This window comes from Protopterus annectens, chromosome 6.part0 (genome assembly GCF_019279795.1).
Source record: "Protopterus annectens isolate FY-2018-M chromosome 6.part0, PAN1.0, whole genome shotgun sequence".
NCBI classification, from domain to species: domain Eukaryota; kingdom Metazoa; phylum Chordata; order Ceratodontiformes; family Protopteridae; genus Protopterus; species Protopterus annectens.
The window spans coordinates 1,521,230,260-1,521,257,679 of record NC_056737.1 but is presented as its reverse complement, the minus strand read 5'-3'; positions in this window follow the sequence as shown (position 1 = coordinate 1,521,257,679).

Below are 27,420 nucleotides of genomic sequence, written 5' to 3'. Positions count from 1 at the left end.
AAGGTACTTTTCCAGTGCCTACAGTTGTAATAGCATAACAAGAAACACTAAATGCAAACAATTAAGCAAACCCTAACCAAGGACCATGCAAAACAAAACTTCTGATATATATATATATATATATATATATATATATATATTTATATTTAGTCTATAACAGAGAAAGCTCTTTCAGACTGTTTTTAGCCTACATCTGCTTTGTGTGTGTGAGATTGTGGTACTGCAGGGTTTGGGAATTTGCTTTTATCCCAGTGTTGTGCAATCTTAGGAGTTGGTGTATATAACAAGCAATGCAGTGGTGCAGTGGAGTTTGGCCCAGCAAAAAAAAAAAAGTTTCTTTTTGTTTTTTTTTTTTTTTTTTTTTGTTTGTTTTTTTCAGTCTTTTTAGATTTGATCTAATAACAGCTGTCCTTTTTCATGCACTTTTTTGAGCATACACCCAATGGTTAGACAATTTTATACATATGATTATATTTCTTTAGATTGTCGATAAACTTTGATTGCCAGAAAATATTTTAAGCAACTTCGTTTGTTATCACTATCATGTACAAAACTCCCCATCAACATATCACATTTGCGATCACATAAAACAACTACAAACTTAACTTTGACAAGGGGGGGCTTTGTCCCCTCACCCCTGACATGGGAACTGCACACCCTCACCCCCAGAAATTAAATATACTAACTCCACAGTCACACAACTGTGGAAAAAGAGGATGAGGCCAGAAATATATCACAATCAAACTATTGCAGTTTGACTGTAATATAATTGACCACTTTAACTACTGACAAAAATTATCAAAAGCAGCAGAAAGCAATAAATAAATGCATACTATATAAAATTATTGTCAAACATGCCAACACTGGAACTTGAAGACTGCCAGTATCTTAACTGCAGCTGACTGAACACACAAACACACAGTGCAAAGAAACAACCAAAACCAAATCACTACTGATTGTAAAGGGAAACATATGAGTCTCTCCTTTGCAATCATTGCATGCCACAAAAACTAATACAGAAGTTCACATTCAAACACATGCATAACATAGCACACATACCATAAATAAAAACATACAGACAGCTTACGCTTTAAAGTGCACATGCAGACACACACACACACGCACGCACGCACGCATGCACACACACACACACACACACACACACACACACACACACACAAACATATGCAAACACATATAATGCTTTAAGTCCACCAAACACTGATGCGAGGTGTCTAATCTCACACACACCCATACTTATATATCTTTATCTACATAAATATATATATATATATATATATATATATATATATATATATATATATATATATATATATATATATATGAGTGTGTGTGTGTATGTGTATGTATATATATATATATATTTATACTGAAACTTCAGAACACCAAAATTTGCTTTACTGAATGCAACCTTTTATCCCTTGAAATATTCTTAAAACTAATGTAACCAACATGGCGCACATTATATACAGTGTTCTAGCAGCTGCAGTAAACTTCTATTGGACTGAATTACCCGAAAACATAAGTAAGTGCTTTTTATTAAAACTCTAAGATATAACATAGAAAAAATATAAAAGGAAACAAACACTGCTGCTGTAGATATATGTCTAACATCCACACAAATATCCCTTGAAATTCAACAACTTATTTCAAACATTTTTTACATTTTTGCAAGGGGGCCAAATATGCCTGCACCCCCTACTTGCGGGGACTACTCCCCCCACACCCACTGCAAATTAAATATATCATCTCAGAGATCGCACTACATTTAGTAAATGGGCAAAGTTACCATTCCACACAGCCTCAAGTTTGATATTATGAAATTCGGTAAAGTAAACTTCAATGCTTTCAAGTTTTAGTTTTGTGAACTTTTGAGTTTCTTGTCTCGAAATTTTGTAATACAGCATTTTAGTATTTCAAAATTTGAAACTAGATCTATATATATATATATATATATATATATATATATATATATATATATATATAAAATCACACACAGTTGAAATTAACAATTGCACAAGTGAGATCAATAGTAAAACACCAAAATCATGCTATAGTCAACTAAACATGAGTCAGTTACAGCATATTTCATTAAATTAAGCTTTCATTTGGTAGTTCCACCTCCACCACTGATTCAGACAGCAAACTTTATAGAAATAGTCAACTGCTAACATACATCTATGATAGATAGCTAGGTATATATATATATATAAATATATATATATATATATATATATATATATATATATATATGGGTCTACTTCATTTGATCGAAAGACCATTTGACCTAAATCCATTTGATCGAAATTTCATTTGATCAAAAACCAGTATTCAAGGCATAAAACTGAGAAGTGTCCCTCTTCCCAATGTTGTGTGACCCTGGAGTTGGTATATATAGTTGGGGGGTGGGGGTGGGGGGCAGCACCCCACATTGGGTGGATGTGGGGGTGAAGCCCCCCACCCAGTTTCCTTTAAAAGAAGAAAATAACACAAAAAGTACAGATTTTAAATGAAAATAGGTGGGGCCTTCAACCCCCACACCCCCAATGTAGGGGGCTGCGCCCTATACTCCCCCACCCCCAACTATATATACCAACTCCAGGGTCACACGACATTGGAGAGGGGGACAAATCACTGTTTTTTGCCTTGAATACTGGTTTTTGATCAAATTAAATTTCAATCAAATGGGTTTATATATATATATATATATATATATATATATATATATATATATATATATATATATATATATATATATATATATACAATACTATATCATATAATATATAATATATAAATATCCTACATTATAATATAACATAGGAAGATATACACAGGTAGTGAGACAGAGAAAGATATTAACAGATGGAGGAATCATATTAGGTTATTTTACACATGTGGCTACCTTTACTCAAAGACAGAAGCAATTATCCTTTACAGTTCAATATTTTACAAATGTTAAACATGATTTTTATAGCTTCCTATTACCAGTAGAAATTGTAACGTTATAAAAAGAAGTGACATTAATGTGCTTTTTGTATTTCCATGTATGTTTCAAAACACAGAATCCAATAGCTTAGAAATTACATCGTTTCAATAATTAAAATGTTCTAAATTAATACCTTTGTAAAATTAAGTCAGCAAAGGAGGGCATGCTTGGATATCTCAGTATTCATATTTTACTTCTTCCACAATCAACCTGTCCTGGGAAAATTTTAAGTCTATTTATATTCCAAATTACTCTCCTGAGTTCTAAATCCCACTACCAATGACATTTTATCTAATTTGTGTAGACTCTGATACATATTCTTTCTCACTCTCTCTCTTTCTCAAAGGAATATTACCTTCCAGTATTTATTATCTTTTGGTTTAATTTTCCAGGTGTTTTGGATTTCAAGTACCATGACACAAATAGACCCCACTCCTAAGTCAAGGTACAATTAAAGTTCATAAAATCAGTATAGTTTCAATCTTTGCTGTCAGCCAAAATTGCTCTTATCAGCATCCAACAATGTGCCTGGAAGTAACTCCTGTAATTCATACCGATTTATATATATTGGTAGTGTATCAAAGTATGACTGTCATTTCTTTTTTTTCTTTCTTTCTTCTATATTGTTTTCATTTTTGCCTGAAAATTCTGGTATTTAATGACTTTATGTCTGTCTGTACATACGACATTGCAATCACTGGGTGTAACAATTTCAATGCTCCAGTCTACTTTTGTCTCTTTTCATGCATTACTGTATCTGGTTTACTTGCATCTATTTTTCAACTGTTGGTAATGAGTGATCCCATATGATATAAACCTTGTCATTCTCTGTAATGCTTTGTGGTTCATGTTTCCAATGCTTCTCAGCAATTTCTGTAATGTAATGTTTACACAATCTCCAGTGCAACAATCATGCCACATTATTGTGCCTTCCAATGTGCAGGCCCTCTGCCATGAGTGTACCATACCTAGCAACAAGATCTTCAACTATTTCCACTTCTTTTTTACAGAACCTGCATTTGCCTGTTTCTCCCGCATGTTCGATGGACTTTGTTATCACTCAATTTAATTTTTCCAAGTCTTTTGAGTTTCTAACATCATGACGGGAATGGACCCCATTTCTAAGACAGGGTGTATTTAAACATCCTGCAATTAGCATTGTTTCATTTTTTGATGTTAGACAGGAGTGCTCTTCTCAACACCAACAATGTGCTCAGAATTATCTCCTTCTGTAATTCATATGGTGTTACATGTATTGGTAGCATATCTAAGTATGGATGTAAATTACTTTTTATGAGAACTATCACTCCTACTGTTATTGGAATATTCTGAGTATCTTTCTTCCACATTGCTTTTGTTTCTGCCTGCAAATCCTGATATTTTATGACTTTGTGTCTCTGTACATTAGATACTGCAATCATTAGGAGTATCAGTTTGAATCATCAATGTTACTTTTGTCTTTTTCTCACATCTATTTATTTTTATTTGTTGGTCATGGGAGATCCCATGTGATATACACATCATCATTCTCTCTAATGTTTAGTGGTTCATTTTTCCGATGCTTCTCAGCTTCTTATATATTGCAGAGTTTTCCACACTATTGTGCCTTTTGATATACAGGCCCTCTTCCATGATAGTACCACACCCAGCAGTAAGATGTGCAACTGTTTCCAATTCTGTTTTACCAAACCTGCATTTGTCTGCTTCTCTCACCTTTTCAATGGATTCTGTAAAACAAAAAACATGTACATAGTCCATTATCCTGGGCCACCATTATAAACCTTTCAGCATTTGATTTCATTTTCATTTCACTTCTCTTGAACAATCCCTACATCAAATTTTGCTGAACATGAGGTTGTTCCAGGATATCTTTGTACTAGTCACTATATTTATGTATTTTACTTCTCATCTGAAACTTTATTTTTGTGTACTAATTCCTTGATTTCCCACCAAAATGCTTCTGGTAAACTAAGCAAGGATGTGATCTTAAACTTCTTTTCCTCATGTTTTAAAACTTTCAGTACGTTTGGCTCTGGTGAGGCTGGCAGATATATATATATATATATATATATATATATATATATATATATATAGTCCTACCACTGCAGATCTACATATGTAACAAATTTTGAGGAGGCCCATACTTCCTTCAGAGTGAGGAATATATAATTTTGGTGCACACTGATTTTTATATATATCATTTGCATAGCTGGCCTTAGCATATGTCAACTAGGCTGTCACCTAGGGTACTGCTCTAGCAGCGGCACTTCTCCAGTATTTATTTATTTATTTATTTATGTACTTATTTATTTATTCATTTATTTTTTTGTTGTAAAGAAATGGTTTCTTTAAAATGTGTTGAAAGAAAACAGGAAAAATTGAAGAGTAAAACAACTTGTGAGAAAACTGAAGAAAAAAGTAATCTGGGAGGTGTAGGTAGACCAGGAAGGGGGCACCGGGTGGTGTGGTGGGGACTGTGGAGCTAGGACACCAGTTGACCCAAGATCAGCCCTGATCATTTGATAAGCGGGAAGCATTTTTCTTGTTTTCCTACCCAACTGATCCAGTACTTTTTGGGCTAGTCAGTCACCCCAAAACTATATGTTACAACAGGACGAGCAAACTGGTTTATAGTTTGGACTTTATTCCTAGATTTCACATAGTTTTCAGTATTAGTTTTAGTGTTTTGAAGTATTCTTTACTGAGTTTTATTCTCCTTTGTTCGTATTTTTTGCCCTCCTTCATCTATTCCCAAATATTTGCACATTCCCTTTGCTCAAGTTCATTTGCATCACATTCCTGTCCCAGATTAGCATTTTCTAAGTACTGAAGCTTTACTGTTTTAAATGTCGCTTTTGCACATTTATCAAGACCAAATCACATTCTTAAATCATCTGAGAAAGTTTTAACCAATTGTAGTTGTACTTTGACCTCCTTAGCTGATGAACTATACTGTTTTAAGTCATCCACAAAAAAAAGAAAAGAGAGTTAGTTTCTATGGGCCAAATTATAACCATAACCTAATCTAGTAAGTAAACAGCCTAATATCTTAAGAGCAGGGCAAAACTGTAGCAGTGACAAATAATCACTGTGGAATATCCCCCTTGAAATTTTTAACCCTGGGATAATAATTTGCCCTTTATCATGGCTGAGTTACAAAGTAGTCTGTCATTGTTTCATAGTGACTAATATGATTACTTTATCCATGCATATGGAATGCTAACAAATGTTTTTTTGTAATCTATCAATGCCATAATTTGACTTTTCCTCATTTTACAATTCTGTTATGGCTTATTTAGCAACAAATAACCCTTTATCCCATATGACTTTCTTTATTTACCCTTTTGTTATATTGTCATGATTGTTTTTTTTTTTCATGACTATAACTTTGTCTGCATCAGTTCCAGTATATTAGCTGTATATTTCTGGGTGGCAAGTTATTGGTCTATAGTTTTTAATGTGGGTTACAGGTTCATTCTTAAGGAAGAATAAAGTTTTTCCTGTTGTTGACCAGTTTGGTGTCTATTCAGGACGTGCATAAAAACAGTTCTTACTCAAGGCTAAATCCATGCACAAAGATGCTAATGCTTTTAGTTAGAAGTTAGGCACTGTGTCTAGGCCTGGGGTTTCCATTTAGGAGTTTTCTCTTAATTTTCTCTCAATTTCTCTGGCTGATACTTCATCCATTACATATCCTCTACATTAGAGCTCCTTGTTGCCTCTTTTTATTCTTCTTTTTCAATTCAGCATTTTTGTTATGTTCAGTGGGATCTTCATAAATACTTATCTAAAATGTGACTTTTTATTTTGGTGTTTATTTTTCCCCAAATCGTTTTGGTCATCCCTAAATTCCTTATTCTGTGTCTGTGTCTTTCGTTTATATTTATCTGCATAGCCTCTAAGTTTTTCTGCCTCTGTTGATATTTTTAGTTTATTTGCAAAAGTATGCAATAAATCTTTATCTGTTTTGACACTGTGCATTTCTTTTATCACATCTGTTTTTCAAAGTATTTTAATGATCTGTTCCCTTTTTTATATTCTTCTAACTGTGATACTTCTTGTCTTAATTGCTTTATAGTTTTCTCTATTTGATACTTGCATGGTGACATTTTACTTACTCCTTTCCTTTGTTTTTCTCTCTTTTTATGGTTATAATTTATCCGTTATTAGTTTAGCTGTGCAGTAATACATTCTACTTATTTCTGTTCTGTCACACAAATTTCTTTTAATAGTCTGGGTTAACAATGACCGCCACCAGTACTGCTAGCCAACAGGGTGCTGGCAGAAATTGGGCTACTGTTGGCCAAAGGAGAAGAAGAGGGGGGAAAGCATGCCCAAAAGCAGAAAGAGAGGAGAAAGGGTAGGAGTGTAGTAGTGAGCGTAGGAACTTTGAATGCTGGCAGTATGACTGGTATAGGGAGAGAGCTAGCTGATATGATGGAGAGAAGGAAGGTTGCTATATTGTGTGTGCAAGAGACCAAATGGAAGGGGAGTAAGGCCAGGTCTAAAGGAGGTGGGTTCAAATTGTTCTATCATGGTGTGAATGGGAGGAGAAATGGGGTAGGGGTTATCCTGAAGGAACAGTATGCTAAGAGTGTTTTGGAGGTGAAAAGAGTGTCGGACAGAGTAATGTTTATGAAGGTAGAAATTGATGGTGTAATGATGAATGTTGTTAATGCATATGCTCTACAAGTTGGGTGTGCGATGGATGAGAAAGAAAAATTTTGGAGTGAGTTGGATGAAGTGGTGGTGAGTGTACCCAAGGGTGAGAGACTGGTGATTGGAGCAGATTTCAATGGGCATGTTGGTGAAGGGAACAGAGGGGATGAGGAAGAGATGGGTAAGTATGGTGTTAAGGAGAGGAATGCAGAAGGTCAGATGGTAGTGGATTTTGTGAAAAGGATGGACATGGCTGTGGTGAATACGTACTTTAAGATGAGGGAGGAGCATAGGGTGACATACACGAGTGGAGGAAGATGCACACAGGTGGATTATACCCTATACAGAAGGGCCCATCTGAAGGAGATTGGTGACTGTAAAGTAGTGACAGGGGAAAGTGTAGTTAGGCAGCATAGAATGGTGGTCTGTAGGATGACAATGGTGATCAAGAAGAAGAGGACAATTGTGAGAGCAGTACCAAGGATCAAATGGTGGAACTTGAAAAACGGTGATTGTGAGGTGGAGTTCAGGAAAGAGTTAAAATAGGCACTGAGGGGCAGAGAAGAGTTACCAAATAGCTGGGTAACTACAGCAGAGATTGTAAGGGAGACAGCTAGAAAGGTGCTTGGTGTGACATCTGGACAGAGGAAGGAGGACAAGGAGACCTGGTGGTGGAATGAGGAAGTACAGGAGAGTATACAGAGGAAGAGGCTGGTGAAGAAGAAGTGGGATTGTCAAAGAGATGAAGAATGTAGGCAGGAGTATAAGGAGATGAGAAGCATGGCAAAGAGAGAGGTGGCAAAGGCTAAGGATAAGGCATATGGAGAATTGTATGAAAGGTTGGACACTAAAGAGGGAGAAAAGGACATGTACCAATTGGCTAGACAGAGGTACCAAGCTGGGAAAGATGTGCAGCAGGTAAGGGTGATAAAGTATAATGAGGGAAACATACTCACAAGCGAGGAGAGTGTGTTGAGCAGATGGAAAGAGTACTTTGAGGGGCTGATGAATGAAGAGAATGAGAGAGAGAGAGAAGGTTGGATGATGTGGGGATAGTGAATCAGGAAGTGAAACCAATTAGCAAGGAGGAAGTACGGACAGCTATGAAGAGGATGAAGAATAGAAAAGCTGTTGGTCCAAATGACATTCCAATGGAAGCATGGAGGTGCTTAGGAAAAATGGCAGTCGAGTTTTTAACCAGATTGTTTAATGAAATCTTGGAAAGTCAGAGGATGCCTGAGGAGTGGAGAAAAAGTGTTTTGGTACCTATTTTTAAAAATAAGGGTGATGTGCAGAGCTGTAGTAACTACAGAGGGATAAAACTGATCAGTCACAGCTTGAAGTTATGGGAAAGAGTGGTAGAAGCTAGGGTAAGAAGGGAGGTGATGATTAGTGATCAGCAATATGGTTTCATGACGGGAAGGAGCATTACAGATGCAATGTTTGCTCTGAGAGTGTTGATGGAGAAATATAGGGAGGTCAGAAGGAGTTGCATTGTGTCTTTTTGGACTTGGAGAAAGCATATGATAGGGTGCCTAGAGAGGAGTTGTGGTATTGTATGAGGAAGTCAGGAGAGGCAGAGAAGTATGTACGAGTGGTATAGGAAATGTACAAGGGTAGTGTGACAGTGGTGAAGTCTGCAGTGGGAGTGACAGATGCATTTAATATGGGAGTGGGATTGCATCAAGGATCAGCTCTGAGCCCTTTCTTATTTGCAATGGTGATGGACAGGTTGACAGACGAGATCAAACAGGAGGCACCATGGACTATGATGTTTGCAGATGACATTGTGGTCTGTAGTGAGACTAGGGACCAGGTTGAGGAGACCCTGGAGAGGTGGAGATATGCTCTAGAGTGGAGAGGAATGAAGGTCAGCAGGACTAAGACAGAATATGTGTGTGTGAATGAGAGGGAGGATAGAGGAATGGTGAGGTTGCAGGGAGTAGAGTTGGCGAAGGTGGATAAGTTTAAGTACTTGGGATCAACAGTTCAGAGTAATGGTGAGTGTGGAAGAGAGGTGAAAAAGAGAGTACAGGCAGAGTGGAATGGGTGGAGGAGTATCAGGAGTGATTTGTGACAGACGGGTACCAGTAAGAGTGAATGGGGAGGTCTACAGGAGAGTAGTGAGACCAGCTATGTTGTATGGGTTGGAGATGGTGGCATTGACAAAATGGCAGGAGTCAGAGCTGGAAGTGGCAGAGTTAAAGATGTTAAGATTTGCACTGGGTGTGACAAGGATGGACAGGATTAGGAATTAGTATATTAGAGGGTCAGCTCAGGTTGGACAGTTTGGTGACAAAGTCAGAGAGGCGAGATTGCATTGGTTTGGACATGTGCTGAGGAGGGATGCTGGGTATATTGGGAAAAGGATGCTAAGGATGGAGCTGCCCGGTATGAGGAAAAGAGGAAGGCCTAAGATAAGGTTTATGGATGTGGTGAGAGAGGACATGCAGTTGGTTGGTGTGACACAGCAATATGCAGAGGACAGGAAGAAATGGAAACAGATGATCCACTGTGGTGACCCTTAATGGGAACAGCTGAAAGAGAAGAAGAAGTCCTCATTACTGTGCTCATCTGTTTTACCAATCTTCTAAAATTGCGGGTCTTATTTACTTTCTGTTATACATTTCTTTCATCTATCTTAATATGTCTTTCGATCTCTATTAAATCAAGCAGGTCTTCAATTAAATCATTTACTTCTGGATTGAGAGTATCTTCTTTCTGTGACATGTCCTCCTTCATATGCATCCTGTTTCATATGCTGCTCCTTCACATGAGAAGACTTTCCCAATCACTCTGTGACATTACTTGCACTAGAGTTACCACTGTTCTCTGTTCCTTCCCTTGCAGGGCATCATCAACTGGACTTTCATACTGGTCTCCTACAAAATGCTCTGGAGTATCATCATATTGCAAAATACTCTCCAAATGTCTTCTGCTCCACTTGTTGCTTCTTAATGCTGGGACCCATATATCCTTCATAATGTGACATTGCCTGTGTTGGATATGCCACACTAATCTTTTGCTTTGTATATAATCAATAACTTTGATTTCTATTGTTTTAACTTCTGCTTTTCTAATCTTATTTTCTACATGTTCTACATTCCTCTTTGTTTTCTTATGTATTTTTTGTATTGTGAAATGTCCCTTATCTGGGTGCCTTTGCCTGTATTTCTCTTCAAATATCTTTGGAGCTGTTTCTTTTTTGTATTGATTAGCTTTGTTTTCTCCTTTGCATAATTTTTACACCATACCAGATCTCTTTTTCTTTCCCATGCCCATGTTTCTTTTTTATACCTTTCAAAACTCTCTGAATTTTGTTTGTGATATGTTTACAAATCATCGGTCACTTTTATTCAAATGGCCCAAAGTTCCTTTGTCTATGTAATGTTTTTTATAAATCTGTTGCAGTAATAAATACAATTTTCCTTATGCTATCTTTGACAGTTTTTCTTGTGCAAATCTTTTTCTTCCCTTCAGTTTCTCTCTTAATATTTCTATATATCTTGTATCGGGAAATTCTGGGCTTCTTGCATAACAGTAATAATACATAATTTCTTTCTTATTCTCGATAATCCACTTTATCATCTTTGTGGCTCTTTTTCGGCCTGTAAGTTTTTGCATTTTTTTTTTTTTTTGGATTACTATTTCTTTCTACTACAGGGGGTCATCATCCACCTCTGCCTAGTCTTACCCAATGTTATGAATGTTTCTGTGCCCTGAGGATTTTGCACTTTTTTCCAGTCCTGGCATCAATGCATAACAGGGTCCATCTTGTGAAGGTACTCACCAAGACTTGTTCCAGCAATATTATATTCCTTTTCTTGATGATTTCATCTTATCATTCAGAATTCTGTATAACATGTCACATGTGGAGCAGGAAACCATCAGATCACAATGGGATCTCCCATCTGAAAATAATCAACAGCCCTATATGACATCTCAATTCTTCATGTTGAAAGACATCTTGCAAGATATTAAAACCCGAAAATAAGCATGTAATAGTACTCAACAGTAGTTGCTTGCTTTCACTTCAAGGACTGAGTGGCAGCTCATCTTACTGAAAAAAATCAGTGAACAGCACATCTGTCTATACCACCAAAACACTGGAATTGCAGACCTGGAGAAGAAGGGTAAAATTCAAGGTTGATTACCTTCTGAGTAGATACTGCATATGATTGATCTTATGGAAAGTAAGAAAGTGTATAATACCATTTAATTTATTACAGATAGCTGACAGGGTTACTTGGCAGATCCCAGTTGATACTGACAAAAACAGCACAAAGGATCAAGGGAAGTATTACCTCTAATACTTGGGATTAGGAGGATATGCTCCACAAATCCAGAAAGCTGGGGTCCAAATGCAAGACTGCAGGCTGTTTGGTGATAATGTCCCCGAGATCATGTTAGATTATCTATAATAACTGCAAAGCTCTTCCACTAGCCCTCAGACAGGGGGTCTATACTACAAGTTTGTTTCTCAATATTTTCAGAAATGCTCATTTTTAATTTTCCTGCAAAGGTGAAGGCATTCTTATTCTTGCTTCCCTATTTGTTTGCATGAATACTGACTGCAATTTCCATTTCTGGGCATAAATGAGCCATTCAGGAGTAATCCCCCTTCTTCTCAGTTCAGATATGAGAAACACTAAAGACTGCCTATAAATATACCAGTTAGAACTCATAAGGATAAGAGAGGATGCCAAGTAAGGAAACTGAATGCCATGGAAAATCTGAGTAAGATCAGATCAGATCAGATCAACTCAACATAAGTTTATATTTAGAGTACTTTCTGCAAAGAAGATTCCAATCACTGACACAACTAACTGAAGCATCCTCTGAAGAAGAAGGTATGGACTTTTACACACTTCATCATCTGCTCAAAGAACTAGAACTAATGGAAAAGCCCATATTTAATACTGCAAACAAAAACACACATTCAATAGAGTTTAGCATTTTCATCAGTAAAGGGCTTTATCAGAACTAAGTAAAACACCTTTAATGGTCCTATTTACATCATGTCCTACAGGTCATGTGATTAAATTCAGCCAATAATATACAGATTATTTTATATAGCAATAACACTTAAAGGAAAACCCCACCCTAGAACTAACAAAACCTGTTTTTTTCACTCTGTATTTGTTTCCTGACCTATTTTAACACCTCAGAATCATTCTAAGTGCTTTATTTGTAATTTTAGCCTGTTTTCCACAATATGACTACCAATGGGGCTTGATGTATCAACATGATCTTGTTCTCTCTCAATCCTTTCTCTTTCCCAATATACTTTGTATGACTCATGCCAAACATAAGGAAGTAACTTTGAATTCCCATGCCATTGACACATGATGGGGTTTGGAAGGGTCACTGATATTTTCTTTACCTTCTGTAAAAGGACTGTTTATTTTCTGTTTCTAATCACCCTCATTTATGTTTGGCTCAGACCTTGTTTTGCACTATACCTAGAAGTTGTCCAGCTACAGCCAGAAAAGTAACTGAATTGCAGCCCTTTGTTCCGTGCAGTGACAGTTTTAATACCTCTACAGTAGTGTGGGGGGAGGTGACCCTCAATGCCGCTTGAACTACAAAAGAAAACTGTTTTTTAGTTCTAGAGAAGAGTTTTTCTTTAAAGAAATAGTTAATAGTAAAAACATAACATTAAAAGCAACTCACCCTACTATTCAGGCATGACCAAAGGGCAATTTCAGGTATACTCTCCAGTCCAGCTGGTGAACCTGGGTATCCTGGGCAATGTTACAACTGCCTTATGTACACAGAAAACCCTCTCTTCCTATCACAAAACATTAACATATGTGAGAGATGCAATTATATAGCTAAATTGGAGGCTAAACTCTCTCCACCCAAGACTGGAACAGGCAGTCATGAGGAGAAGGTTAACACTTGCACCACACCTCCAGACCCAGATAGACATACTAAACCAGCACTGGCAAACAATACACATAAATACACAAAATCATACTTGGAGACTCCAAATAAAAACCTGCAAAAGCATCACAGACCTCCAAAGCAGACACCTAAAAAACCTGCACCTCCCGTCACAAACCAGACTACACATAAAGCACAAAATCAGTGTGCCGCACAATCACAGCCCTTAAGGCGAAATAATATACCTAACACACTAGTAATAGGCGACTCTATAGTCAGGCACACTGATGTCCCACTCACTAGGCTGGATAAGGAGAAGGGTACTGTTAGCTACCTGTCGGGAGCCAGAATCTGCCACATAACAGAAGTACTCAGATCACTCCAGAACAAGTACAAATATGACTCTGTCATTGTTTATGTTGGTGTGAATGACCTGAGACGTACCTCCCTGGACTACATGAAAAGAGACATGGAAGAGCTCTCTGATCATGTAGCCTAGGCGGGTATGACCCTGACCCTGAGTAGCATCCTGCCCTCACCAAGAATGATTCTACAGTTGTTGCTGTGTCTTTTGGCTTTTCCCGGTTAGGGGTCGCCACAGCGGAACTCTGGTCTGCTAATGATTGGCAGTAGATTTTTACATGCTGATTTGCCGGCCCTGATGCACAACCTTTAATGAAGGTACGCCCATTCACACATGTCTCCACACAGAAGATGCTCTAGCTGAGAATAGAACAGGAAAACGTCTTACTGTGAGGTGACATAGCTCCACAGTGTAAAGAATAAATGATCAATTTCAACAATTGGCAAAGTTTCTGGTGTCATTCAAAGGGGATCCAGTGTCTGTCAGCCTGGGACGACATGCTCAACAAGCCTCGATGCTTTACAAGAGATGGCTTGCACCTGTTACCCCTAGGCTTTCGAATACTGGCCAAGGCTCTTGCTGCCCCCGTAGTGCCTTTTTTAGGCAAGGCTCAAAAGTCAAACCCACCTCCGTAAACAGCACAAATAAAAAATGATGGTTATGCTACTTAATGCCAGGAGTTTAAAATCTCAAAATGCACATGCTCAAAGCACTCCTCAGCATAGAGAATATCGACATCTGTGCAGTAACTGAAACCTGGTTCAAGGCTCCACAGAGCACCCCAGCACTACCGGGCTACAACTCATACCACACATTTTGGCCACAGAACATGGACTGAAACACAAAAGGAGGGGGTGTATCCATATTCATCAAGGATACCTACACCTCCAGGTTAGTGGTGCAGCATGATACCTCCGAGATCATCCATGTGCAACTAACATTAGGCAAATCTGCAATGCAAATTGTGGCCTGCTACAGATCACCATTCATGATCCAGGACCACCACTCCTCCTTTCCGGAGACACTGGAAAACATGAAGGTCCTACCAAACACCCTGATATTGGGCGATTTCAATTACCCTACCATTAACTGGGAAAACTATTCAAGTATAAACTTCCAGGTCCAGCGCTTCCTGGAATTTATCAACTCAAATGCCCTGGATCAGCTGGTAAACTCCCCTACCAGTTGTGAAAACATATTGGACCTGGTCATCACCAACATGGGCGACAGGTGTTCCACACCGGAGGTCAACCCATGACTGGTTAGATCAGACCATAAACTAATCACTCAATGTCCACACCCCACCACCACCACCAAATAAGAAAACCACAGTAAAAAACTTTTCTAAAGCAAACTTCACCTTACTTAAGACAGAGGTGGTAAGTTTCACAGCTCCCATGCTAAAGGATAACAGTGTCCAAGATGCAAGAACCTTTACAAATGTACTCTCTGAGCACTTACAAGGATGCATGGATCATGCCATCTCTAGCAAAACCAAGACTCACTCCCCTAAGAGAAGGAAACCAGTCTGGTGGACCCCTGCCATTAACAGGCTATACAATAGAAGGAGGAAACTAGTTCAGAAAAAAAGCAAATCCCAAGAAGGAAAGACATCCCTGATCAGTATCAGTTCGTGCAAGATGCAGCCTGGGACACCATCTGTCCCCATTGATGCTGCGCTTTTGGCTTTTGAAAGGGCTGTTTTCACCTGTGTGTCTGTGATTTCTGGGACACTACACTTTTCCAGTATTGTTGTGGGCCCTTTTGGGGGTGAGAGGGGGGTGAAGTTTGCATTGAATCTATCTGCCAGGATGTTGGCAATATCAGTGGGTTCAGTATAGTTTGTGCTATTTTGCACTAGCTCAGAGCATATCTGCGAGTTGCCACTTAGATTCTTGACATAGCTAAATAAGGCTTTGTGGTTATCTTTCAAATCCTTGGCTATATTTCTTTCGAAGTTAGCCTTGGATGATTTTATGAGGGACCTTAGTTAATTACTGATACTGAATATTGCAACATACTTCATAGACACATGTCCATGTAATATTATGCCCCCAAATATACTCAGCATAATGCTTCTGTAAAGTATTTAACTTTTTAACATCAATTAAAGGTGTAAAATCAGTTTTTATTCTATTACACAAATTAAGAGCCCAAAATGTTGTTTTTCAATAATTATACTATTTACATTTAGACAACAAAATGGAAGGTTATATTTTTCCCTTTGTAACAGTCTTTTTTATACAGTGTTTGATTTCTCAACTTTTAACCCTTTCCCCAATTAATGTTGTTTTAGTGCTAGTTTCTTTTCTAATATCTTTTTGTATATCTTCACTCAAATCTACATCTTTTTAACATCATCTTCATTCTCCTCAGGTTCAACAGTTTGTTTAATTATTCCTTCCCCTATATCTCTAACATTTTGTGCAGGAATATTACCCTCAACATTTGGCATGACAGATTCTGAAACAGTATGGTCCCAGCTCCTTACTTTCAAGTGCCAGTATTTGAGGGCATCCACCTGGCAGTGTAAACACTGGCTCTATATTAGGGTCTATGTTGATGTGGCATCCCAACCCCATGTGCAAAAATGAAAAAAGTGGATTAATAATAGATGGATTACTGGAGATAGTCAAACCAAAAATGACTATTTTTTGCACTCTCTACCATATATACCTCACAATGTTTAATAGTATTGCTATTTTCTATGCACTTAGAGTATTCTACTTTATTTAATCACAGCTATTAACAAAATGTGTATATTCCCCACTAAAAAATAGGACTTAGGTTGTTCTTTGTACATAACATAAGCTCTATGAACTACAAATTTAATGATCTAGGTATATGGCTCAGCTTATTATCTTTTTGTTTTAAAGCTGTCACAACCTCCCAACTATAATTCCACAATTTTACTATCATCATAAAGTTTTATAATATCACAAAGTTCTTTATAGTGTAATGCAAATAAATAAATAAATACAGCATACATTTCAATATCTGTGGGACAAAACTGTACAAGTATTCTAGAGTTTGCCATCAAATTATTCTCAGAAAAAATATAGTCATTCCAATGTGCACACATTTGTTTTTCTTCATATTTAGACAAATAGATTTTGCCATAGTCACATTTTCAGAATTTGATTTGCAATGGTTTTCCTTTCCATATTTGCATAAATGCTCTAATGTCCATTGCAGTAATACCCCAAACAAGTACAAGTGTGTCCAATTACTCATATATATTTATATGTGCATCCAGTTTTGCATTAATCCTGATTATGGGAAACTTAGAAAACCACTGTGGTGATGAAACAGGTTGGTTGCATCTGCATTTTGCAATGGATGAATAAGATTGTATAGATGCATATGTTACAGGATTTGTGCCTGTTGATTGCACAGCTTCCAACTTCCAAATCTGTGCACTAGTCAACTTCTGACCTTTAACTATTCTAACATCATTTCTGCTTTAAGCCCTTACTCTGGTTTGATCCTGTCCATAGCCTGACTCCACTGTATAGCCTCATTATCAAATGGATCATCTTCCACAAATAATTTCATAATTTGTTTCTTGGTAAACCTCCTATTTCAGTAGTGTTTTACAAATGACTGTGGAGTGGATTTCCACCATGACAGCGGGAAGCTCATTAGGCTCTATACTGCAGCCACCCTGCAACCCACAGCAACACTTCTGGGAGCTCAAAAAGTATTTTTTTTATTGATATATACATTGCATATTATTTACATTATTTACATCTATTTACAAATTTCCATACATTATAAACTTCAATTTAAGCACTGTTTTTTGCACAACCAAAACCTTATTTCTTCCAGAATCTTTGTCAAAGTCCATTTTCCATTGTATTTGATTTCATTCACTCTGTCATTCCATATAGTTTATCAAACATAAAATATTACTCTGTCCATTTTCTTCAATTCTTTCGGTTTTCATGCGCCATAGTAACTAAATTCTATTATGTTCATATTTATTTGCTCAAATTTTAACAAACTTTTCATCCTATTATGTTTACATATTTCTTTCCACAAATTATTAACTCTTTCACATTTCAAAAATACATGCTCAGTAGTCTAAAACTTTCCACATTTATTACATTTTCTGTCTTGCTTGTTCTTGTATGGCATACTTGCTTTAACCAGCAGTTTTCTAATAGACAATCTCCATAAAAATTATTACAATCTTTAATCTTTTTATAGTTATTATATCTCATCATTATGACTTTTTCTTATCTATTTCTAAATCTTTCCATGGATCAATGCAATAAAATGCTTTCATGATATTTAAGTACCATTCCTTTCTATTTTGTTCACATACATCCTTTTTTGATTTCCATAACAATTTTGTTTTAATACTGTTTCATTTCTTCATTCACAATGCTTTTACTTTTTTTAACCTCCACTCCTTCCCACAATCCTTTGTATTTATAATATAGTATCATTTCTATCAAGTTTTTATTTTCCTTCATAACTCATTTTAATACCTTATATAAAATTAAAGATACTGCATGTACTATTGGGTTCGTTAAACCCAAGTCTCACTGCTCTTCTTTCATATATAGAATCCCTCTCTTGGTTGCCCCATATAAAAGAAAATATAACCATCATTAGTTCCTTTTCATACTTAACAGGAATCATATAGATGTTAACAACATAAGCAATTTTTCCTATTACCACGGAGTTCAACAAGTGTGCTTTTTTTCTATATGAAACTCCGTTCTGATTTCCAAAAAATAGTCATACGTCTTACTTCTTTTAGTACATTATCTCATAGGTTCATAGGTAGGTACTAGTCTATCGGCCCTAGGGCATATACAAGCCTAGCCATAATGATTCCCTGGCTATTGCTTCCCACAAATATTTACTTTCCTGGACCCCTGTCTAGCAGGGCTATTGATGTGATCCTCGGGGTGAATTTCCTATCTCCCATCCAATCGTCAAGGTTCCTTTTGAAGAGGGCCATTGAGGTGCTCTGCCTGACATGTATGGGCAGCTTATTCCAGAGTATGGGGAGTCTCTGCGTCAGGAACCTATCCCTCCAGCATGTTCTATTCATCATGATGACAAGGTTATGATCCATGGAGTGTGTGGCTCAGAGGGATTGGGATTTCTGTAAGTGTTGCATGTCCAACAACTCTGGGTTGGACATGGCCTTGTATGTTAGGCAGAGATTGCCTCTGAGTAGGTGATATGCGACAGAATATAGCTGGAGTTTCTTTAGACGGTCAGCATTAGGCATCTGCTTTAGACCTATGATTATTTTTGTGAGGTATTTCTGTGGCCTTTCTAGTTGTTGCAGATGTCTTGTGAGGTACATACCACATGGAGCATTGTATTCTATAATGGGTCTAATGAGGGATGAGTACAGAGGAACAATTACCTCCTTTTTTCTGGATGAAAAGCCCTTAGTGATGATGTTTGCCACGTAGAAGGATTTGCTAATTGTTGTGACTATGTGGTTATCAAAGGTGAGACCACTGTCCACCTATGTCCCTAGGTCTCTTACCACACTTTTGGTGTTTAGTGTACTGTCACCTATGTGGCAGCTCACAGGTATGTGTTTTTTCCCAAAGGGGACGACTATACATTTTCTGCATTTAGCTTGAGCCCATGGCTCTGGCACCAGACATCTGTTTTAGTAAGGCCCTTTTGTAGTATATCCACATCATTTGGGGATTCAATAATGGCTCCCATCTTGCAGGCATCTGCAAACTCTGTAAGCCAGAGTCCCTTAGTGTTGACCTGTACTTCAGAGAAATAGATGCTAAACAAGAGTGGTCCTAGAACCGAACCCTGCGGTACATCACTTGTCACTTGTCTGGAGCTGGATTTGGAGTTGGCTACTTTTACAGTTTGTGTGTTCTGTTATCAAGCCAGTTTGCAACCCGTCGAGTGATGTAGGGATTAATGCCCAGCTTAGTAAGTTTATCTATGATTCCAGAGTGGGGGATAGTGTCAAAAGCCTTGGTGAGGTCCAAGTAGGCTGTGTGAACCACCTTACCCTCGTCCATGGCTCTAGAGATTGATTTGAAGAAGTTAATCAGGTTCAGCAGGCAAGATCATCCCTTCAGAAGCCCAAACTGTGTGGGGTCCAGTGTTTGAAGGTTGCCAATGTCTTTGTTTATAAGTTCCATGATAATACGTTCCATGGCCTTGCACATCAGGCTTTTCAGACTGATGGGACAGTAGTAGCCGGGATCCAAAGTGGATCCCCCTTGTGGAGTGGGATGACTATAGCTGTGCACCACTCTGTGGGCACGAAACCTGAGGTGAGTCTATGATTAAACATGACATATAGTTGAGGTACCAATTCATTTTGTAGTTCATGCAGTACACAGCTTAGGATGTTATCTGGTCCCATGGATGCTGTATGCTTGGCATTGGAGAGTGTGTTTTTTACCTGAGTGGCTGTGATTCCCAGAATTTGGCATTCTTTCAGTATTGCGATAGGGCCTTTAGGGGTTGAAGTTGGCACTGAATCTATCTGCCAGGATATTGGCAATATCCTTGGGATCAGTATATCTAGTGCCATTCTGCTGTAGCTCAGAGCAGATCTGAGTATTGCCATTTAGATTCTTGACATAGCTATAGAATGCCTTGTGGTTGCCTTTGGAATATTTGGCAATTTTGTTTTCATAACTAGCTTTGGAAGATTTTATGAGTTATCTCAGCTTTCTACTGGGGCTGGTAAGGGAGTTTTTTGAATCCTGGGTTCTTCCTCTTTTCTGCAACAATTTCTTCCTTTTGTTGTACAGCTTGTTTATAGCAGGGGACCACCAGATTGGCTTCCTTTTCTAGAGGACAATGTCTTGGTTCTATTTGGGATGTCTCTGTCCATGCACAAGTGAATGTGCTCGTACAGCACCTTAGTGTAGGATTCAGCAGTTGAACTTCCAGTTCCCATCTGCATGGGTGTCATGAAGTTTGTTACTTCTGACTTGAGAAGCATGAAGTTGGCTTTAGAGAAGTTTTTTACAGAGGTTTAATTACTGGGGGTGGGAGTGGGATGTGGATGTCAAGGGTGATTAGCTTATGGTCTGATCTGACCAATGTGCGGGTGATCACTGGTGTGGAGCATCAATCTCCCATGTTGGTAATGACCTGGTCAAGAATATTGGTACCCCTGGTGGGACTATGAATTAGTTGCTCTAGGGCGTTGGAATTTATGAATTCCAAGAACTGTTGCGCAAAGATGTTGGTACAGGAGTAGTTTTCCCAATTAATGGCAGGGTAGTTTAAATCACCCAGTATTAGGGTGTTTGTTTGTATCATATTATTTTGCAGTATGTTTAGAAAGGTGTAGTGAGAATCTTGGGGCATGGTGGGGTATCTGTAGCAAGCTACAATTTGTATTGCAGTCTTACCTAGTGTTAGTTGCACCTGGAGAATTTCAGATGCATTGTGTTGGGCAACCAGCCTGGAGGTGTGAATATCCTTGGTGAATATGGACACTTCTCCACTTTTAGTGTTTTGGTCCTGGTTTGGTGGCCAAAAAGTGTTGTATGAGTTGTAGCCTGGTATTGCAGAGGTGGTCTCTGGAGCTTTGAACTAAGTCTCAGTTACTGCACAGATATCGATGTTCTCCATTTTTAGGAGAGCCTTTAGAGAGTGTATCATGAGGTTTAGACTTCTAGCATTGAGCAGCATTACCTTCAGATTTTGCTTGCTTGTACCCGTTACGGTGGTAGTTTTGTCCTTTAAACCTTGCCTAAAAAAGTCACTATTGGGGTGGGAAGAACCTTAACCAGTAACCTGAATCCCAGGGGAGATAGGTGCAAACCATCTCTTGCAAAGCATTGTGGTTTATCAGTCATGTCGTCCCAAGCACAGATACTGGATCCCCTTTGAATAACACTAGAAGCTTAGCCACTTATTGAAGTCAATCATTTTGTCCTGATACTGTGGTATCATTCTGAATGATGGCAGGATGCTACTCAGGGCTACCTGCCTGGGTTACATGATCCAGGAGCTCTTCCATGTCTCTTTTCATGTAGTCCAGGGAGGTACATCTCAAGTCATTCACTCCAACATGGACAATGATAGAGTCATATTTGTACCTGTTGTGGAGTGACTTGAGTGCATGCATCATGTAGCAGATTCTGGCACCCGACAGGCAACTAACTGTAATTTTCTCCTTGTTCAGCCTGGTGAGTGGGACATCAGTGTGCCTGACTATTGAGTCACCTATGACTAAAGTGTTGGGTACGTTGTCTTGCCTTAGGGGCTGCTGTTGGGTGGCACACTAGTGTTGTGAGATATGTGATGCTTTGGTTGTGTTCCTTCCAAATATTATTCCAAGTATATCTATATATTTTTATTGAATTCAAGTAAGCTGATGTGGTGCAGTGGTAGCGTTGTTGCCTCAAAGCAAGAGGTTCTCCTGTTCGATTCTCAGCTGCAGTGCCTTCTCTGTGGAGTCTGCATGGCCTCCTCGTAAATGAGTGGTGTTCAAAAGACATGTGTAGAATGGGCTTTCCTACGTTGAAGGTAGGGCATCGAGCTGGCACCTCAGCACCTGTAAAAAAATCTACTGCCAATCATTACCAGACCGGAGTTCTGCTATGGTGACCCCTAACCGGGAAAAGCCAAAAGAAGAAGAACAACTGTAGCTTCAAAACCAAATCCTTTGCTCTTCTCTTTTTAGTTATACTTAAACCAGTTTTTTTTTATTTATACTTAATTTTTTATTTACTTCCTCCATCCATACTTTATTTTTAACAATTAGTAGTATATCATCTGCATAATTATACAATATTGGCAATTGTACTTCCTTCATAATTTTGTATCCACTGCTACTTGACATTTTATTAATTTCCTTTGCTATTGCATTCATAACTAATGAGAAAATTACATTACTAGCTGAGCAGCCCTGCTTTATTATACATTCTATTTTTTTCTTCCCAATCCAGCCATTTAGTTTCACATAGTTTCTTTTATAAACAGATTTTATTACTTATAATACTTTTTTTACTTACATTATACGCCTGCAAAATCCCCCATAATGATATATATTGCACATTATCATAGGCTTTACTTAGATCCCCTAACATAACCTTTGCTTCTACATTTTTATTTATATCATCAATTATTTCTATTATTATCCATAATACCTGTTGTCTTCCTTTTCCTTTTCTTCAGAATACCTGTTGGTCATATATTCTAGCCATTTTTTGACCTTTTTGTTATTATCCACATGAAAATTTTATAAGCCGTATTATTCAATGTTATAGGTCTCCAATTTTTATCTCTTCTTTATTTCCTTTTTTAAATATAAATTTTATAACTCTTGTACATATCTAAAGATAGCTGAAAGGCCTCAGTGGTGTTGAGATGTGTAGGAAAATAGTAAGCCGATCCAAGTCCAAAGCAGCTGCAAAACAGTTTTATTAAACCAAAAAAATATATAAATAAAAATAAACAATAGCTGAATAATCAAATAATCAAGCGCTTTTGTTTCCTGTATAGGAGACTTTATCAAGATAGAGCATGCCAATTGAGACATTTCTTTTATAATATAAAGGTTAACAGGTGTTAAAGTTATGCACCAATCACATTCAATACTACTGAATATTTCATGCAACATGAGGTGCATTGTTTAAAGAAGTACCTAGCCAAATAACCATTTATAAAGCATAATAACACCATTTACTTACAGTGCATTGAACGCATAACAGTATATTGAGTTGCCAGACATTGACAATCTTATATAATCAATAGAACTAACCAAAACTGGGAAATTATGAAAGTTCAAAATAGGTTAAAAATGGGTTAGAAGTGTAAGTAAGGTCAGGGTCAAATGCACATAAATATAAATATAAAATATAAAATATAAAATAAATGAATGAGAATGAGTACAAAAATGTACCTGTATGTGTCTAGATAAATACTGTGGAGAATAGTAAATGTATTATAAAATTATATATGTGTGTCTATATAATAAAATATTAGTAGATATAAATACATCCTAAAAAACACTTATAAAAGCACTAATACGATATGTTAAAATATTTAAATAAATGCTTTGAAAAAACATTCACATCTACCTGTACTAAAAATTATATATAAATATCATGTGCAAATGTGAGATAAATGACAAATGAGTATATATATGCTCTCAATTAAAGTCATATATGTGCCATTAAACCTATAGTTCCTAATAATTATTCTCACATTATAACATTCAACCTATTTAAATCAATAAAATCTATCTATCTAGTGCTTTTAATTTTAAAAAACAGGTGATTTAAATAGAATCATTCTGACCTGGCCATTGGGTGGAATCCATTCTCAATTGACATAGGGCTTCATTCCTTTCCAGATATAATGGCCATGGTCCTTCCCCTTGGGATAGATTCCATTGGTTCTATCACCGTAAATATAAAGCTATGACTAGGCCATTCATTACAGTGTCTTGCCAAAGCGTTAGTGTCTTTTCTTAGTTTTATATCCCTAAAATGTTCATAAATACATTTTTTTTAATTTCCTTTCCATCTTTCCAATATAAAACAAGAACATTTACAACAAAAAGCACAATAAATCACTTTTTCTGTATGGCAATAACACTTTTTCTTTAATGATACTCTAATGCCATTAATGTTGAATGTATTGCCTTCCATTATGTGTTGACAATAATTACAAGCTCCACACTTTTTCATACCACCACCAATTTGAACCTGGGTGTTATTCTCAAGTATATTTTTCAAGGACTGGCCTTTTCTGTATACTACAATAGGTCTTACACATTGTCTAACCTCATTCCATAATTTCCCAATTTTGGTTAGTTCTATTGATTATGTAAGATTGTCAATGTCTGGCAACACAATATACTGTTATGCGTCCAATGTACTGCAAGTAAATTGTGTTATTATGCTTTATAAATGGTTATTTGGCTAGGTACATCTTTAAACACTGCACCTCATGCTACATGAATTATTCCGTAGTATTGAATGTGATTGGTGCATAACTTTAACACCTGTTAACCTTTATGTTATAAAAGAAATGTCTCAATGGGCACGCTCCATCTTGATAAAGTCTCCTATATAGGATACAAAAGCGCTTGATTATTTGATTATTCAGCTATTGTTTATTTTTATTTATATATACTTTTTTGGTTTAATAAAACTGTTTTTCAACTGCATTGGACTTGGAACGGCTTACTATTTTTCTACACATCTCAATACCACCGAAGCCTTTCAGCTATCTTTGGTTCTGGTTTTACAAGTTTGTCTAAGTTTTTTTTTTGTGTTATGGCATCAGAGGTACAGGTGATTGAACCCTCACAGCCGTTATTTTCACAGCCGCTGAATGATTCTATAGAAGCTATACTGCAGCAGCTTGAGCAGATCACACAAAGACTCGATTGCATTGAGCATGTCCCGGTGACATCAGATCCAAATGGAGGACCTAACCAGGAAGTCACAGCTGCTAGAGGGAGCCGTGGCATTGAAGGGAGTTTGTTTTCAACATTTTTGGACTCCAGCAATGCAGAAATAGTACCAGGAGGTGAAAGGATTGTAAATAACACTATTTCTAATACCAAGGTGTGGAACAATGGAGTAGGAGGGTTGAATGTACTGCATCCAATGGGCGGAGACCAGCGTTCATTGAACAGTGGTAATTTACCTAGAAGAAATGCCCGTGAACAAGTTCAGTCTAATTTAAGGTTTCCCATCAACATGAATGACTGGCTGGGAGAAGAAATGGCCTTTTCAACAGGTGAACCTGTAAGTGCTGTTTCCTATGATAGTAATTTACAGAAGCTTGTCCATATTTTACTAAAAATTAAAAAAAACTCAATTGGGCAATGCTTATTTTAAGGAATGTTTAAAGCTTAGAATGGTGCCTACAGGTGTGCACATGTGGCGCTTTCTCGCATGTTTAATGGCTGGTTCTTGCTTTCATAAAGAATTATTTGCTATGTTCGACAGGCACAGCTCTGAATATATGGAGCTTGTGATTAGACATAATGAACTGCAACTAACTGATTTAATTAAGGAAGCAACAGAGGTGGACATTAGGATTGTACAGGATGTTGCACATACAAATAACATTTTTGACTACAATAGAATTTTTAAAAGTATTGAACAGGAAATAATCTTTATTAAAAACAGAAAAATGAAAAAAATAGAGAGGGAGAGGGACAGGACCCATTATAGTACCCAGTACTGCTTACCCTCAGCCCCCTCGGTCACAGGTTTGGAATATTGATACTTACAATGATATGGTGGGTGAAAGCAACCAGGAGTCTTTTTTGGACCAGGAGAACTTGCCTCCATTGAGGAGGTCGGAGAGACTGAGGGACAGGTACAATTAGAACCTACAGGGGCAAGTGACCTTCACTGCAAACAGAGGTCAGGGAGGTCAATCATTTTATCAGAGGGGAGGCAGGGGTGGACATTGGGGATGGAATTGATTGTACAGGAAAATATTGTGGAAAATTGTTCAATTTTAAAGAATTCCAAAGGAGGTTTTAATGTATATAACTTTTCCTCTTTTCAAATCAATGTGAATGATTGTGATTTGTTGTCTAAGGGGTTGTCATTTGTCCCTATGAGGAACTTTGATACTACACGAACATTGGTGGATCTCAGACATTTTGTTAGGAAATTGAATTTAAATGTCCTTTTTTAATCTATAGAAAATGTATGTAACCCATTACATATTTCTAGTACATATAATCCACCTTTACATCCTTCATTAGCAATGTTTGACGACATTTGTGAAGTTGATGTTAGGAATATAGATAAGAATACATACTTCTCCAATTTGAGTAAAGGTGAAATGGATGATCTGAATAAGTTAGGACTTAATAAGGATGTAAGGATTATAAAACCTGACAAAGGTGGTGGCATTGTTATTATGGATATATGTGACTATAATGAAAGGATGAATACAATTTTATCAGATGATGCTTATAGAAAAATTACCTTAAATGAACTGAATGGTACATATAATATGATTAGGAACAAACTAAATAATCTGTTTATTGAAGGTTCCTTGTTGATAGATGAGTGTAACTTTCTGTCTGTTCATCATCCTATAACTCCATGTACTTTTGGTTTACCTAAAATGCACAAAAACATGTCTGATCCACCAATGTGCCCTATTGTAAATGGACGAGGTTCTATCACATACCCCATAGCCAGATACTTGGACATTAACCTAAAAGGGTATGTGGCAGAAGAAATGAACATATGCAGGGTTTCATGGGATTTTTTACAGAGAATTAATAGCCTAGAATTCAGTGAGACTGGCCTTTTTGTAACCATTGATGTAAAAGATCTCTACACCTTAATACCTCATGATATCAGGGTTGACTGTTTATGTGACTATTTACTTGAAAAAGGAGTACCCCAGCCCAGGATTAATGTATATGAGCAATTATTTGAACTAGTCCTAAAAACAATTGTATATTTTTCAACAATTAATTTTTCATCCAAGTAGTGGGTGTTGCAATGGGATCCCCCTGTGGTGGCCTTTATGTTAACATGGT